This window comes from Poecilia latipinna, unplaced genomic scaffold (genome assembly GCF_001443285.1).
Source record: "Poecilia latipinna isolate Pla-1442-1.1 unplaced genomic scaffold, P_latipinna-1.0 Scaffold892, whole genome shotgun sequence".
Lineage (NCBI taxonomy): Eukaryota > Metazoa > Chordata > Actinopteri > Cyprinodontiformes > Poeciliidae > Poecilia > Poecilia latipinna.
In genome coordinates, this window is record NW_015113508.1 from 229,270 (window position 1) to 237,947 (window position 8,678).

At 38.5% G+C, this 8,678-nt stretch overlaps 1 long non-coding RNA gene across 1 annotated transcript; it reads right to left on the minus strand.

The window, feature by feature from the left end:
- Nucleotides 1-6,404: 6,404 nt before the first annotated feature.
- LOC106957295 (uncharacterized) lies at nucleotides 6,405-7,550 on the minus strand. The gene is made up of 2 exons (XR_001426925.1): nucleotides 7,360-7,550; nucleotides 6,405-6,862 (listed from the first exon to the last, which is right to left on the minus strand). It is a non-coding gene; the product is annotated as an uncharacterized LOC106957295 (long non-coding RNA).
- Between the last annotated feature and the right edge of the window lie 1,128 nt (nucleotides 7,551-8,678).

Consider the following 8,678-nt stretch of genomic DNA (forward strand, 5'->3'; position numbering starts at 1 on the left):
AGACGGCGGCACAATGCGGGATATTTACGGGAAAATAATAATATGTGAGCACGGCGGGAAAGGTGGGTAAAAGACGGTAGGTTCCCGGGAAAAACGGGAGACTTGACAGACTAGACTGTCGGGTTAGCGGAAAGAAAAGACTCGTTTTTTGGGGGTTTTTTTGACGCCATGATTGTTTACATCAGCGTCTTCTTCTGAGGTTTTGTGTTGCTTCCTTCAGTTGCTCTTGGTGCAGCGCCCCCACAGGCACACCATTATTTACCTGTGTTGCTAATGTTAGCCATCATGTCTATTTGACATGTATTTGGTATATACCTGGCAACAATCTGTTTTTTGTTAATCCCCCACATAACAAAAAATAGCTTCATTATTAATTTCCATTATTTTTCTACAGCCTGGCAGAATCACAAGCCTCAACATGGAGTCATCTCAGATACATTTATGTGTATTTCCTGTTCTTAGTGAGAAATGTTTATTGTAAAAATAATTGTCTGCTTTGAAAAACAATCATCTTAAAATTATTTATAGATTTTCAATTGTCTGTTCCTTAAACATGACCTAATACATTTTTTTTTATTGTCTAAATTTTCTTTTCTTATCAGACGTTTTGTGGTTAATTTTCTGAAATGGCTGCAGTTGTTTCTCACTTACCTTATGGAAGCATATTAAATTAAAAAAAAAGAAGCCCACATTCTCTGAGGGCATATGCTGCTGATCAAATACTCTTAATCCTTCCACTTTGTCAGAGCTCTGATAAGCTGCCAACCTCACATGAGACGCGCTTTATCCCTGCGGAAAATGTAAATTTATGTATTTCTGCATTCGCAGAGCAGAATGAGCCTCAACCTGAGGAGGTGTTTATGTTATTCACCCGCGCTCGGTCCACGTGGCCTGTCAGCTGCAGGCGGAGGAAGCGATGACTGACTGCTGCTTCAGCTCCACACCACCCTAGTAATTGACATTATGCGTGAATCCAGCCTCGTCAGGGCGCAACTTGTGTGCATGTGTGTGTGTGTGTGTGTGTGTGTGTGTGTGTGTGTCATCGTGCGTTACATCTGCAGCTTCAAGCTGTTTGCATTATTACCACCTATCTTAATATAGCCTGCAAGAGTCGTAAGATTATGCAATTATGGCAGTGTGTCAAGCTGATGAGAGGGAACCGTGCGTGAATGTGCCTCGGGCACTCTTCAGTCAATTTGGTTACTGCTTAATAATTATTAAACAATCAAACCGACTGTTTGGGTGGGGCAGTTAATGTTCTTTCCTCGATGCAGAAGAAAACATTAAAGAACAAACAGAGAAATTAGCTTGGTTCGTTTTTATCAGACTGGAAGGGCTTCAGGGTTAATTATAGGTACTTTTTTTTCCCTTTTATTTTCTACTTCCAGCTTTTAATCTTAGAAACCGCTGTGGTCATGTTAAATCAATTTCTAAATCACATTTAAAAACGGAAACGATTGACGTCAAATCAAAATGACATCACAGACACACACACAACAAAAAGACTAAATGAGCAAACATTTAGTCTGGTTTAGTGGGTTGTTGGTGTTTTTTTTTTTTTTTAAGTTGGGGAGTAATGTGCAGAAGCAGTGTGTTTTAACCTGAACCAGGGAACAGGATGGAACTGTCGTTCATCAGACATCAGGGGTCAAACGGGGGTTTGAAGAGTGAAAGTTTAAAATTCATGAAAGTTAGATTCATACATTTAATTATTGGCATTTCATGTTTTCCTTTATATCTTCTACAAACTTGAAAAACATCTTCGAAATGCTTAAATCAGCTTTGAAAGGAGTCCTGGTTTTACTTTACATTTCAGTGTTAGGCAGACCTGTGTGTGGTTAGCATGACAGGGAAATGAGATGTCACATTTTTCCAATGACTGAACTCAGAGGGTGCCGACACACACAGCAGAAAGAAGAGGACCAAGAATGGGCCCCTGAGAGACGCCATGAGACGGATGAGCTGAAGAGGCTGAAGTAAAACTAGACCTTCATTAAAGTTACTTAAATAAGATTCAAATTATTTCAGTGGGGTTCCTTTAATTGCTAAAGATGTGCTCTTCGGAGTTTCTGTTGCATTTTTCAATCAATTAATACACATTTTGTTTCTTGTCTTCACTTTCCAAGGAAAGACAGTGAAACGAAGAAATGTCTAACACAATTGTCCTCCTCTCCAGGAACGCTACATGGTGGTTAATGGCTTTTCTAAAGATAGTTGCAGCTCAGAAATGTGTCCAACAGAGAGGCCTGTCCAGATGGAACTGTTGCTGTTGCCTAAATCTGTTTTATTGTTCAGGGCCAAACAATGAAAATGTTGTTTTTCTGTTTCTCCTTCTTGGTGCATTTATTATTATTAAACTTCAACTAGTGCAGGTTCTAGTGATGGTACCTGTTGGTTAGTCACAGGTTCATGTTTTCATCTGTACATTAGCAATGCTGTTGCACAATAAAGCAACAGCTGGTCCAATCAGAACCAGCACATAGGCAGCAGTACTTCAGGCAAGACACTGTTTTTAAAAGCTTCATGTTAAGCCATTCAGATTGGCATTTATAACATCATCATAAGAAATAACTTTGTTTCCATTGGCCATTTCATTGCACAATTTGAGATTTTGAAAAAAAAAAGTTTAATGGAAACACACAAATTTCAAAGACAAAAAAAACATTCTTTGATTAAAAGAAATACCTCACAGCACAAGGTGGGTGTTTTTTTTTTGTTGTTTTTTTTTGCCATATTGAAACTGGTTTATTTCACAAATCTGCAATGGAAACACGTTTTCTACATCACATAAGTCACATGATCAACAACTGCATGTTACTTCTGGCGGAAACCACAAAGAAGAAGACGACAGGAAGTAGGTGGAGGATGATGATGCAGCATGTTTCTTCATGGTTCATCACATGAACAAACTTATTCACGTGTGATTTTAATTGCGTTTCTTATAAAAATTTGAACACCGCAATTGCAAAACTGGGGGGGGGGGTTTGACGTTAGCAGAATATTGGCAAAGTCTTGCGTATATTTGGAATGTCAGATGCAGCTAATGAGACATGAAACAGACGTTTTGTTTGGACTAGACACCTATTGAGGTCAGTCTTATCTTTTTTCATCCATGTATGCTGGCATGTATAGAAACTTAGTTGTTCATAGCAAACCATCCTGTGACTGAGAAACAAAGCGGTTTCTGTGCTCACCATACTACTGAGACTGTCCTTCCAAATGTTCACTGACATCTGCATCAATTCAGACTGTGGAAGAACCAGTGCTGGTCCAGTTGGAGCATTTGATACTGTTGATCAGTGGATCAGTCTAATCTGGAGAGCTGGGCTGGAGTTCCTGGTAAAGTGTTTGCCTTGTTTGAGTCTTAGCTAAAGATCAGGGACTTCATTGTTGCCAATAGGTTGTATTGTAACCTCAGTGCCTGAATCATTAAAACTCATTAAAACATAATGAATGTACTGAGCCCAACAACAAAAAATCCGTTGAATCTAGAATTTGTTGGAAAGACTACATAAGACTATACAATAAAATATTCATACTTCATCATTACCTTTCTAGCAAAAATGATTTTTAAGAAGCGTCACACAGTGATCACATTAAAACATTTGGACATGTTAGAGCTGCATTTTGGGAAAAAACAGTCGTAGCAGAAGAGCAGCAGGAACCACAATGGAATGAATGGAGAGACCAACCCTCGGTTCATAGAGAACCGAGGGTCTATAATTTATATATTGAGAGCTGTTCCTGTCGTTACCTTTCATACTGTACCTCCCGTAGGGTTAGTATGAACTGCCTCCATGACAGGTAAGGTTATTATCAGAGGAACGAGCCTCATAAAAGCAGACCTGGAGCTGTCATGACACGTCACATTTTTTTTACATTTCCGATGCCAGTAGATTTAATTACTGCTTTTTCATGCATGAATGCCAGAGAATTCAGAAAAATGAGCTCACAGTGAGTTTCAGCTCACATAATATTGAGACGATCGTGACATTCTTAACATTACTTAGTATTCTAAGTACTTTTGAAAACTTGAGTATTTTCAATAGTACTTTAGCACTTTAACTCGAGCAGTGTTTACTATTGAGTAGGATTTGACTGGAAAACATTCAAAAATTATTTAACTTTGACTAATGGGGAAAAAAGGTACAAGTTGACAGGAGAATCACAGTTTAAAATCTACAAATTCAGAACTACTAGGAAAAAAAGTGGAGTCAAACTGTGGAGTAATCTGAATTTTGAACTTAGACAAAAACTGTTCAAATGATTGAACAATTTCTGAATAGTATTATTCAATTATTGTTGGTGTTTGTGCTGGTGCTCGTTTTTTTGGTGAAATTTAAAGAAATAATGATTGTTCATCCATTGTAGTTAGTTAAATGTGGGTTTAGTTGTTATATGCTGGATTATACAAGTAATGTAAGATTATGTAGGTGGATAAGGAGTGGACATTTTGGTAAGTTGGTAATATGTAAAACATGGCATTATGCTTTATGCTGTAATTATTTTGTAAATATTCAAAAAGTAATAAATAGGACTTTTCTCACCAAAGAGTGTGTGGTCAGTGTGATCTGGTAGTGCTCACAGATTTAGCAAGATGCTGACTGGAACGTTACTTTTTCTAAAGTAAGCAAACTTTGGATATTTTCATGTTAACGTCTGGAATATCAAATAAAATGTGAATAAAGTGGGGGGGGGGGAAAGAAATGAAGGTCCATCTGGGTCAGGTCGCTGAAACGTTGCTTTTGATCTGGAAAATCCCGGCTCCTACAGATGAACATCCAGCTGTTCCTGCTGCGCTGATCATCCATGCAGAAGCTCACCGACTTGCACGCTGACCCTCTTTAACGTTTCTGTTTCACTAAGCTCATTTTCGTGATGGGAGCATGTTCAATAAACATGGAGCTGATACTTGTCAGAGTGACATCTTGACTATAGGAACAAATTTGACTTTGCTCAGCAGTTTTATTTCCCTTTACATATTTGTTCTGTTCTTTTTTTCCCCCTCACTATGAAATGTATAGAGAGAGCTAGAGATTAAAAAAAAGAAGTCTTTTTCAAATTATGCTTTTAATTAAGGAAAAAATGCGACCCTGTCGGGGTACTTGTCTCAAATCATTATCCATTTTTCCCACTTTTGTTGCGTGCACAAAAGCAAAGCATTTTTCGTTTTAATTAAATGAATAAAAGTGGAGAATTTGTTTCATTCGTTGTTTTGTTTCAAATGAAAGAAAATTGATCTGCCTAAGTGTAATTGGACTGCTTCGCTTTTGTGAAAAAGTAACTACGCTCTCCTTCAATCATGAATTAATTGTCATTTACCACAAAAGATGAGTTCAAATTCCTTTTAGAAACAATCAGTTGACCTGATTACTGCCAGACCAAACGAAAAGCAAACGTTATCAAGAGACCTAGTCAAAGTCTGGTCAATTCAACTGAAACTCAGTGTTGTGGTATAACTATAAATAAGCTTATTCATGCTCTGAAATCCACCAAGTAGGCTGAATTAAAACAATTCTGCAAAGAAGAGAAACAAAGCTCCTCCAAAAGTGACGTAAAACTCTCATTGCTAGTTAGCATTAACACTTGACATCAGTCGCTACCTCCAACTAGCTACTAGGTTTAGAAAGCAATGACAGCTTCTTTGTTTCATAAATAGGAATTGAGAAACTGCTCTTTCTTTGTCTCACATGAAGCATTAGTGTTTGATTAAAAATACAGTAAAAAAAATCCTTAAAGCTGCATTATATAACTTTTTTTAAATCACTTTTCTACAAATTTGTTAAAACTGTCATGAAAATAGTGGAGAAGCAACTTAAGGTTATCCACCGTCAGCGGCGTCCATGCTAACTAGCCTAGCATCTATCACACAATCTGCTATCAGGAAAAAGCTGCAGAGAAGCAGAGAGAGAGGAGGGTGGGATGAGCAGATGCAAGCAAGAGTGACTGACAGCGCTAAGTCCCGCCTCTTAGTTCTGATTGGTTGCTTCCAGTTAGCACTGAGAGAAGACAGAAGAGCTTGATCTTTTTTCACAGAGACCACTTAAATTGATCAGTTTGTCTGATCAACTGAACTACTGGCAACATGTCTCTGAAATTCCAAGCAAAATTTTAGTATTTATTTGCAGAAAATGAGAAATGGTCAATATAACGAAAAAGATGCAGGTCTTTCAGACCTCAACTAATGCAAAGAAAACAAGTTCATATTTATTTAGAAACAATAACATTAATATTAATTTCAACACAGGAAGAGTTCAGATATTAAGGTGGAACAACCAGGAGGTTTTCAATGGGTTTCAGTGCAGTGGTCTCTTCATTTTTTCCAGAGCTGTAGGTTATTTGTGTCGTACCAAACTGTCACGGCATAGTGACAGTTTCAACAAAATTTAGACTATTTTTCTTTCTTTTACAAACGTTGCGTACTGCAGCCATAAGGTGGCCTAAAACCTTTCAAAAGAATACATTCCTTCAAATTTCCAAATGATTCAAATCATCTCAGCAGCTTTGGTGTAAAACAGAAGAGAATTGCAGCATCCTGTGGAGCAACAACAGCTTCTGCTTCTTTACTCCAACCATGCAGGGCACAGCCTTGTTAACTCGGTCCAGTGAGGGTGGCTCTGCTGTCTTGCTGGTGCCGGTTGCTGTCTGTTGCTCTTTCCTTATTGAAGATTCAGTGCACACACAGTGAAGTGGTATCTTTAGCCAATCTTCTCCACGGAGCGCCTCCTTCTGTCGTCAGCACAGCCCACTGTGACCGAGTGGTTACTCAGACGGAAGACTGGAGTTTCTCTCTGTATTATCGGAAGGTCCTGACCTTACTCTTCACGCTGCTTATGCCTTATGCTGTCATGTGGCTCCATTTCTGAAACGGAGTTACAAAACGCTGAGTTGGAACTGCCTTGCACACTTTGAACTTTTGGAGTGTGTGTGTGTGTAGTTGTGTGTGTGTCTGCACGCATCTTGGTGTTTATAATAAATAAACACACTTATCAAAATTTTAGACATTGGCTCAGGAATTGCAGCGGAGCAACAATAATACCTAATGTTAGTATCTGAATATGTTTAGGGTGGGATTGTTGCTACAGTAAGTCTAAATAAAGTGTATGACATCTATGATATCTATACATGATGGCCAAAACTTTGGGAGTGATAAGAAAAAAAAAGTTGAATACTGTAAACGTTTTTCATCTTCAGTTTTTGATGTAACAGTTCATCTTGTTTTTTAATTGTTTTACAGTTATTAGATACATATCAAATAAATATGAAAAGCTTTACTAGCTTAAATGGCAGTATTGTGTAAAATAAACATTTTCAAACTGTACATCATGCTATCATGTTATTCCCTCATCAAAAACATACCTGGAGTGTTGATTTGATTCTGTCATGCATGTTTGAGAAATCCTTTAATCTCTATGGCAACCACTGAGCTGGATGGACCTGGCCCCGTCTTCAAGACGAAGCTCCTCAAAGCTTCAGAACTTCCTCCTTACATAGAACCCCTCCCTCACAACTTCCCCACTGAGTTCCTTCAGACTAGCCAGCAGCAATTAGCAAACACCTGGTGGACCTGAGCATCAGCTGAGCTCATTATAGGAGCTGCTTCTCAGAGCAACGCTGGTAAAAATGTTATGAAAGAGTTAATAGAGGAGCCATGTTGTGATGACTTCCTAAAGGTGGAGCTTATGAAAGAGACAAAGGCCCAATTTCAAACTGTTAAATTACAAAGTCAAGCTATTTCTAAATCACTTTTGATATATGCAGCTTTTTTATAACAACTAGAGCTAACTCTGTACTTTCTGTACTATAAAATGGCCCTATGTGGCTGGAAAATACCTAACACTGCCCCTTTAAAAAATGTGACTTTATGGAAAGTGAAACTGGCTGCTTGACCTATTTTCTGAATAATTCAGCAGCTGATTATTGAACCATTCAGGAGCCCTGAGGAAGAATGGGGAGTTTCTTCCCTTACAATCAGTCAGTCTGTAAAATTGGATTTGAATTAACATTCTGATGTAGTTGAACATTGTGAATTCCACACCCTTGATCCCAATACGTGGGCACCAGTCAAACTGGGAGAACTGGCAAACCATAACCAACACACTTACTTCAAGGTTATACAAGACGTAATATATTACAAAATCAGCTTCATTTCTACACATTCAGACCTCCATAACACCAGGATGTAAGACTCGAAACTGTAGTTTAGTTTTAGTTTGTTTTCTTAGGTTTTATTTGGCGACATATTTCAGGAAGGCAGAGTTTGCTTTCATGTGCATGACAAGTGGATTACAAAGTATTTAGAAGCCGCTTGATGGTAACGATCAGATCTTAAAGGGGGAGTATTATGTGTTTTCCAGCCACATAATGGATCTCATCTTTGATGACTTTTATGTCTGCTCCAGATGATGTCTCCATCAAAAGAATTCAAAGTTTCAGCCACTTTCTTTCCAGAGAGTTCAAAAGGTTCCTCTCCAAATGCAGAGAGAAAGAGATGGATGGAGCAGGCGACAGCGGCCCGGAGTTGACAGACAGGCCCGGGAAGGGAACATGAAATATTTAGCAGCGGTAAATGGAAGAGGTGGCAGCAGGAAGCATCTTCCCTCAAGCCAGGAGTGCTGCGAATGTTTTTATTTGCATGCATTAATATTAACGTGTCATCGGTGTGCTTCATCACTGGA